Here is a 9,129-nt window from a genome sequence, read left to right on the forward strand (position 1 = left end):
TGCATTGATGCATATGAGGTCACAGAAAAACCGCACCACGCATCTTACACCTCATGAGATGCCGACCCCCCGTATTAGAGGTGATGACATTAGAGCACCTTCAAAGAGAGATTCGGTGTTATGTACAACAGTTGTCTTTGATTCATAAGACTATTTATAACCAGGCAAAAGAACGGGAACCAGTAAGCAATCCACAGGTGGTTACAGCGGGATTGGTTCAGCCTGGAGGTGTACGTGTTCAGACGAAAGAGCATCTGTTCACGACGAGAAGGGCCTTACAGGGTGACACACGTTACCCCGACGGCGGTAAGAGTGCAAGGGTCAAGTGTCTGGTATCACCTCAATTTCTGTTGCAGTGCATTAAAACCAAGCGATGGCGAGGAAGCTCAGCTCAGCAACCAGAGACAGGATGGAGGACATGCTCTTGGAGCAGCTCGACCCGAGCGAGGGACCGGTGGAGGTCCTGGAACAGACCAGGCTGGGATTGGCCTCAGAGGAGGGTGAGGGTCCGGATTGTTCTGGACCGGGAAAACCGTCCGGAGAGATGGAGGAACGCAGTCATGGCGATGGTGGCAAGTATAGTGGTGGTGGTTTGTCTGGGATTGATATGTTTCAGCACCGCGGAGCAGAGAGCCCTGGAATGAGGAGATGTCTTACAATCAGGAGACCGGATCCGTACATCAGACGTCCCGAGTCCCCAACATCCATGGCAGGAGGGCCACCTCCTCGACCCAAGCACCCTCCACAATCACCCGGAGCAAGCGAGAGAGTACCAGCATGACCCCTTACCCCTATTTCACGGTCCTATTCACTATCCGAGTGAATAAAAGTAGGTTCCAAACAGGTGTCCTCGGTGGGGAAGTCCAGGGGGACAGGAGTATGGATGGGAAAGGAGGAGGGGGAAGGGTGAAGCATCAACTGGTTGATGGGGATGGAGAGGAGGAGGCGGAACAGACTGTGGCCAAAGGAAAGAACATGTGGTACAGATGGGCTTTGTATACTGCCAGGACGGTAAGACCGGGGAAGAGCTGCTACGTTTGCTCTATGGCACAGGAGGAGAGGGTTGTGATCCCAGTGCCTTGGAGGTCGGAGGACTGTCCTGAGCATTATTGGAATCTCAAGGAGAATGATACGAAGCCATACTGTCTGTTCGAATGTATGATTTACTTGGGAAGTACAACACACCGTGAGACAATGCAAATGTGGGGAAATATTCGATATAGACGTTTGCAGAGTAAAATCACATACGTGGCCTAGTACGGATGAGGGAAAGATTATGGATTACACTGTTGGGTCGGAATTTCTGTTTGAGTGTTTTGACAAGACGGACTCAGCGGATGCGGCTACTGAGGATCTAGGTGTATTCGAGGGGACCTGCAACAGAACGTGGGCCTTGAGGATGGTTGATCCTTTCAAACGGAAAATGGGAACACCATTTAATAGGCAGCAATGGGAATTGAGAGGATTAGTACCATTGCGGTGTAATGTTAGTTTGCAAAATTGTAGCGCCAAGGACAAGTATATAGATTCAGGCAGGCAGGCTTTGTTTGGGAAAGTGTTCACAGAGACCATTCAGAATGTTCCGTTAGCGGATATATGGTGGGTCTGTGGGAGAGAATGGGGCGTGAGGAATACGTTACTCGAACATTGGAGGGGTAGGTGTGCAAGGGTGACTATGATGCAGCGAACTGCCATTATGGATGGGGAAATTACCGGCTTTAACAGTGTTGAGGGTAGTGGGGCCTCAGGGAGTTCCTCTAGGAGAAAGAGATCAGCGGGAGACAGAAGGAAGACGGGTGTGAAGGACTATGAGTATGGTGGATACTTAGATGCCATTAAACAGCCTAGAGGAATTCCGGAAAGGTAGAAGGCACGTAATGAGATTTGGACAGGATTAGAGTCCCTGCTTCCGTATGTAACCGTTAACAAGAATGCGGATTGGATTAATTATATTTACTATAACCAGCAAAGGTTTATTAATCATACTACAGATGCCCTTAGGGCTCTGGGGGAGCAGTTAGATGCTACCTCCAGGATGGCATTACAGAATAGAATGGCACTGGATTGGCCAAGGAGGGTGGAGTGTGTGCTAAATTTGGAAGCTATTGTTGTACCTTTATCCCCAATAATACATCTCCGGAGGGGGATTTTACAAGGGCAATGAATAAGCTGAAGCACCTACGGAATGAAGTTGCAAGTAATGCTGGGCAAAATGGGGGTGATTCTGCACTTACAGGTTGGCTTCAAAGTATCTTTGGATTGCAGTGGGGTGCGTAGTTAACTACAGTGGCCGTAATTATAGGGGTTACATTATTAGTGTTTTGCTTGGTTGTGTGTTGTGTGCTTCCTTGTTGTAAATCTCTTGCAGTTCGGGCAGTGACGTCACAGCTACCTCAAGTGTCTTTGGTGGTGAATGGAGAGGGGGCAGCGGAAGGTCTGATTACGGAGTACGAAAGGGAGGTTGCTATGGAGATGCCGCAACTATTGGAGCCAGGATCTACGGCTGGAATATCGATGGGAATGAGCGAGGATGACGAGACCGGGGGCGAACCAGGCCCCCTCATGGATACGTGGGATCTGGACGACCGGATCACAGGCGTCTAGGAACCACAACGGATATGCCGGAGTCAAGTGCTGGTAACCTCTGACTTTTTGGGCAGACTCGTGGATGAGTTGAAGATCACATCGGTGGGAATGATGGGAAGATGTTTTCTATGGAACTTTCTACACAATGATACAGTTGGACTCTGGTGTTCAGAGGTGCAGGGTTGCTTCCCGCAGCCTGCGGAATGCAGGTGTCGCTGTACAGGACAGGGCAGTGGGTTCAGTTTTCACCTTAAAATAAGAAGGTTTTTGCTCCCATCTGCGAGGTAAAGGGCATTGCACCTCAGGTTTCAGGAACACCAGAACATAGACATAAAAATGGTTACATTCAATGATAATAAAGGATATGGAAACTATCAAATGTACAAAATTGTAAATATTACTGTGTGCTCATCTAGGACCACCCTAGTGAGACTGTTTTGTGTGATATGGGGGTAGTAATATTTTGGTTAAATGGAATGTATGAATTGTTTAACATAATGGTAACTAGTTTTGATGTACAGGATGTCAAACGTGTTTGCTTTCACGTAGTAGATTGATAGTGTGTGCATGAGAGTTATGGAGACATTGGTTAGTGTGTCTGATCAGACACAAAGGGGGGAATTATGTAGGAATGTTAGTAGTAAATAAGTAGGTTTAGTATGGGTTTATCTAATTTAGTATAAAACAAAGGAGTTAGGAATATTATTTGAATGAGAAGACGGAGCTGCTTTGTCTTACGATAATTAAGGGGTGGGTCTTCGAGGTACTATGATAGGTTTCTGATTGGTGGAGTCAACGGGGAGGTCATAGGTTTCATTGGTTGAACAGTCAGCCAGTCGAGGCTTGAGTGGGAGTGTCATGTTAAGTTTAAATGCCTAAGCGGGAGATATTTTTGTTAGAGCGTCTTCGAATTCATTCTCTTACTGTGGTTTAAGATCTGCAATAAACCTTACTGAAATACTCTACAATCGGCTGTCTCCACTTCGACATTTTCTGGTACCTCGCGGTAATTTGTGATTGGACACCACACCTTCAAAACCTTTTTATTAAGCAGCAACAACAACAGCATAATCTCCGTGGGAGGCTTAATAGCAGTAACAAGCAGTAATATAATTAGCCTATAACTTATGTGGATAACTACAGTGCTGCTTGAAAGTATGTGAACCCCTTGAGCAGTTTAGAGTTTTCTGTTGTTTTACCATGATTTTTCTATTTAATCATCACCAGTTTTCCATGTATGAAATGTCAGGTTTATGTTTATCAATTGCATGTACTTGTTTAGAGGGAATTGTGTAAGTAGCCAAAAAACTACATGAAACATGGATTTAGTGTATGTGCAAAAGTAAATGAACCCCCAGCTGCATTGGTAAAGTCAAGTAGGTAACACTGGACTCACACGTACGCGTTGGAATGCGTTGAGCCGTCAAGGTTGACTCTCTGGCAGCATCTGGGGTAAATTCGTACATTTACCCCAGATACTGCCAGAGAGGTCTACAACTCTTTAGAGGTGATGTGTGGGTTGGCTTTTACCCGATGTATTATTCTTCTGGTGCTTCTTGGTGATGGTCTTGATGGGCATCCACTTCTAGGCAGAGTTGCGGTCATGTTGAATGCCCGACATTTGTAAATTATTTGTCTTACAGTGGATGGATGGAGTTGGAATCTTTTGGAGATGGTCTTATAGCTTTCCCCAGACTGATGGGCTGTCAGTACCTTCCTGATGTCCTCGGATATCTCCTTTCCTCTCGGCATTGTCGATCTGTGTGGGTACACCTTGGCACATTTATTTTCTTTCTGTCGTGACTGAAAAGCACATAGTTCTGTTAGTGATGGGGTTTTACATAAGCCAGATGACATGGTGCTACTGCCCTGTCTCGTTGGTCCGGGCGCTCCTGAACTTGGCAACCATTTTATTTTGTGGGTAATTAATGGTACCGTTTGGGACGTGTTCCCACCACGGTGGACTTCACTAGTCAGTGCCAGCCACCTGGAGTTCGACGTGCCTTGCTGCTCTGCATGTTGCACTTGTAGGAGGGCCTTTACGGATCCCCAGTCCAACATGCAATCTGTCAGCGGCCACCAGGGGTTCTACGTGCTTTGCTGCTCTTATAGTTGCGTTTGCGCCTTCCTTTAGTTTTACAGGTTTGGTCAGCGAACACCTGGGGTTAGATGTGCCTTGCTTTAGTTTCACAGATTTGATCAGCGGGCAGTGCATGTTGCACTTGTAGGAGGGCCTTTACGGATCCCCAGTCCAACATGCAATCTGTCAGCGGCCACCAGGGGTTCTACGTGCTTTGCTGCTCTTATAGTTGTGTTTGCGCCTTCCTTTAGTTTTACAGGTTTGGTACACCTTGACATAGTGAGTGGGCTTTCAATTAAACAGGTCTTGCTTTGAATGTTGTTAGTTAGCAGGTTTTAATAAACATATGCTTTGTAGTTTGTTTTGTATATTTCCGCAGGTCTACAGAATTTAACACATCAAGCCTCAATTAATTTTGACTGACCACAGCATACAGAGACCCTCCACCTGAAGACTGGCACCTATCTTCCTGCAATTACCCGACACTAAACATCTTACAACTAAATAAAAAAACCTGTACACTGTCATAGTTCTGCAATGTTGTCTATTTCATTTATTTAAATTTGTTCAGAAGTTGCTTATCATGTGTTTGCATGTACATCTGCGCCATCGTAGAGTTACTGCACTTGGTTTGCAAGCAACACCTGTAAATCAATGTGAAATGTATTAATTGATAGTTCTACTGATGGCTGTAATGTGTAAGTACTCAGCTGTCAGTACATAATTTATTTCAGAGCAGTTATGTCACTGGCAAGATTGTCAGGAATTAAATAGACTTGTTTTAAAGACCGTAATTGGAAACCTTTTGGTAATAATTTCTATTACCAAGGTTTTCTATTCCTCTGAAAAACAGGCTGACTGCTGGGAGATGGACAGCCAGGTTGTAAACCAAGATGAATGTAAATTGCGAGGAAGGTTGCTCTTTTCTTCGCAACAATTTCTTAAATGAAGAAATTTCAACATGAGCTTCAGTTGTCTGCTTCTTGTTAAAAAAAGGAGTTTAAAAAAAAAAAAAAAATGTATGACATTTTCAGGAAAGTACGTTCAATAACATGTAGCATGATTCATATGAGGGAGTGTGCAAGGGCTTAGCATTTCTAGAGTAGGCTACTGCATTGGTGTGCTATATTGTTTTGTATATTTTGTATTGCGCATAGTGTTACGGACAGTTATGGACCACCACTTCGTGAAATGAGCAGCCGAGTTTCAAGGTAAGTGACGTGTTGTCAAAATTAAACCCCAAATGTGAAATAAATAGCCAAACCAAGATGTCAATAGTTTGACTACCAAGCTAACCTGTCGCTTAGTTTAGCTATGCTAGCTTGCGACTATTAACATTGTATTTCCATTGTATTTTCTAAATTGTGTTCCAGACAGTTTTTCAAAATCAAACGTCCTGTATGAATAATTACATGCTGATAACTTGAGTAAACTCAAGAAAAACAAGACTTGTGGATTCACTTGTAATTAATCATCTTTATTCTGCAAAGACAAGTGTTAGTTAGCTGTCTAGTCCTACAAGGTAGCAAAGGCAGCACGAAGAAAGCAAGCATACAGAGAGAGAGGGCGATAGGGCCGGACAGCAATTTTTTCAAATCTTGAAATGTTAGCGTTCCTGCCTCATGGGCAGATCAGGGCATTGTGACGCATATGAGACGTTATTATTAGATCATTAGGCACAGTGATGCCACGGTTATGTTTCAAGTCTTCTCACACAGAACTTAAAATTGACTGAGCAACACAATACTACAGTTCATCGTGCTATCGGCTTCGTATTTTAAAGGTTTATTTCATATTTGCGGACTCTGGTCTTCCCGATCTCACAATGTCGGAAAGCAACGAGGTAGGCCTAAGTAATAGTTTAATTTCAAAACCATTAGACTTAAGTGTTTTAGAGATATACGTTTTTGACTATTTATGGCTTAAAAATGGTTAAAATGAGACAAAATGTCCCTCTCTGCTTAGGTCCCTGTTATAGTTTATTATATATATATATACAATACATACAAAAAACATTGCTAGTTTTGTGTGTGTAATTTAATTGAGCTATTTTGTGTCCCATTGATATGGGGCTTTAGTTTGTGGTGCTAGCTAATAAATTAATAAAAATAACAGCTTACTCAACAGGACTGTTTCTCTCGAAAGTGCCGTTGACCAAATACCTTAGTTGTTGTGGAGAGAGTGTTCAAAATGATAATTATTAACTATGGTAGTTCTTTGACAACGCTTTCTGCAGACACACCCCAGGTCTATAGTTGGTCAAGAAAATGTATGTATGAATGAATGCAAAAGAAAATATGGACTTAAAATATCTTATTAGACTGTCATAAGATCAGACATGTCTAATACGCCTAGTTGCCATGACCGCAGAAGTTGCTAATTGTCATGGTGACATGGCTGTATAGCAGTTTAGCATACAGGCATGTTGTCAAGACAGCTTAAATTGTTAGTTGTCATAACAAAACAATGACAGGATGTTTAGGTCAATGTTGCCTGGGTGTTTCTAGGGTCTTTGTATAGTACTTAAGGTGGTTGTTATGGTCATTGCAAGGGTCTCGCTATTATAGTTGTGGTTACTATGGTAGTCACCTGGGTGCTGCATTGGTAGTCAAGGTGGTTGCTAGGGGGTTGGTATGGTAGTCAAGGTTTTTGCTATGGTGGTATGCTAAGTTGTCATGATGGCAGTGGTTCCTAGGGTGATGCTAGGTTAGTTGAGGTAGTTGCTATGGTAATTTAAGTGGTTGCTAGGCTGGTTGCTAAGGGAGTCATGGTGGTTGCTAGGTTAGTTGAGGTAGTTGCTATGGTAATTTAAGTGGTTGCTAGGCTGGTTGCTAAGTCATGGTGGTTGCTAGGGTGCTGAGTATCAGTAAGAAGAGAAAGAAGGATAGAAAGAGAGGGAGTGAAATGTTTGGCTGTTTATGTTCGAAAAACAAACAGACAGAAAGCAGTACATTGACTGAATAGGAGAGGATATGACTTGTATTTTATTCCAAAATCCTGCTGAGAATTAACTGACGATTACAACTAACTATGTGTTTTCTCTTAGTCAAAGAAAAACTCTTTTGAGGAATCAAGAGCTGAATGTAGTTCTACAATGAGGACCAAAAGGTTTGATGCAGGTAAGTGCCAAATTCAGACATAAAAAGTATGTCAATAAAAGTAGTCAAAACGGGTTTTAGTACTTAAAAGAACGTTTAATATCTAACAGTCAATACAAGTTCCTCAGATCCCAAAGACCCACTGCTAAAATTGTCAACATGCCCTACCACACATCTTAAAAATAATACATGTGCTTTTTCAGATCTGGATCATATGAACCTCTCCCCCATGATACGCCACCTTGTGGAGAACATGACAGAAGAGTAAGAGACAAGTAAAAAAAAAATGTCAGTGTCTCCTGTTAAAAAAAGTTCCAATGTTCTAAAATTCTTTTCTCTTTTGCAGGCATTGGCGAATTGTCCGTGAAGCTCTATGTGTGCCTGTGAGTTTGTTTTCGCCCACATAAAATCTTTCGTATATTACTAGTTCGATTATATATGGAGGGTTGATTTTAATAGAAATTCTCTAATATTCTTTAATATTCCTCTCTGATGAAATACCTTATTGTCTGATTTCGTTTACTTAGAGGACCAAAGAAGAAGTTGGCCATCTTTGTGCTATCATAGTGAAGAAAGTAGTCCAGACTGCTCATTATTACCTGCTCCCAGTCCTCAGTGAAATTCTGGGATGTCCTGTCTCATACGTATGTGGAATGACAAGATCAGGGCAACAAACATTTTGGTATGTACAGTAATCACTGGAATGACTTGTTTATCATTTTATTTTCATAAAACACAAGATTTTACTGTTTATTACTCCCGTCATCAGATGCAAACCTAAAGTAGCAAATCATGCCCAAATAACATCCCTGTTGTGAATTAGCTTGGGATTCATCATCATGTTTTAATTTAAGTAAACTATGTGTAACTAGTTCTGTGTAACTATGTGTTGTCAGTTATACATGTGGTCTTTATGCCTTGGAATAGGGTAAGCACCTCAGAGGCCAAGAGACCTGAAGGATCATCTCTACGCCAAGGATCTCCGGGGATAACAAATGAAATGTTCTTGGCAGCAGCCAAGAAAGAAGTCGATGAGATTTTTCGAGAATCTGTCAGAATAGTCAGTGGTTTGGATCCAGTTGTGCCTGCCTTACCAGAGGGATATTCTTCCATCTCCGAAAAGAATGTGGATTGGACAGCCTCATGCACCATTAAGGACTTTGATCTGGTCTACTACAGCACCGATGATGGCTGAGGACGCTAAAGCCTCAGGACTATCACAAACCATCCCCTTGCTCAGATCCAGTTTACGACACTAAATTTCAACAAAGGGCATCAAGCAAGTGAGTGAGGTTTTGCTCAAAACTCTTGAGAATGAATCCCCAATTGAGGAATTTGCTGAAGATGACGAGGAATCAAACGCCA

At 42.7% G+C, this 9,129-nt stretch overlaps 1 long non-coding RNA gene across 1 annotated transcript; it reads left to right on the plus strand.

Moving 5' to 3' along the window:
- Window positions 1–8,132: 8,132 nt before the first annotated feature.
- Window positions 8,133–8,859, plus strand: LOC122132817. The gene is made up of 3 exons (XR_006152330.1): window positions 8,133–8,147; window positions 8,292–8,446; window positions 8,692–8,859. It is a non-coding gene; the product is annotated as an uncharacterized LOC122132817 (long non-coding RNA).
- Window positions 8,860–9,129: the final 270 nt, after the last annotated feature.

Source organism: Clupea harengus, chromosome 3 (assembly GCF_900700415.2).
Source record: "Clupea harengus chromosome 3, Ch_v2.0.2, whole genome shotgun sequence".
In the NCBI taxonomy this organism is placed as follows: domain Eukaryota; kingdom Metazoa; phylum Chordata; class Actinopteri; order Clupeiformes; family Clupeidae; genus Clupea; species Clupea harengus.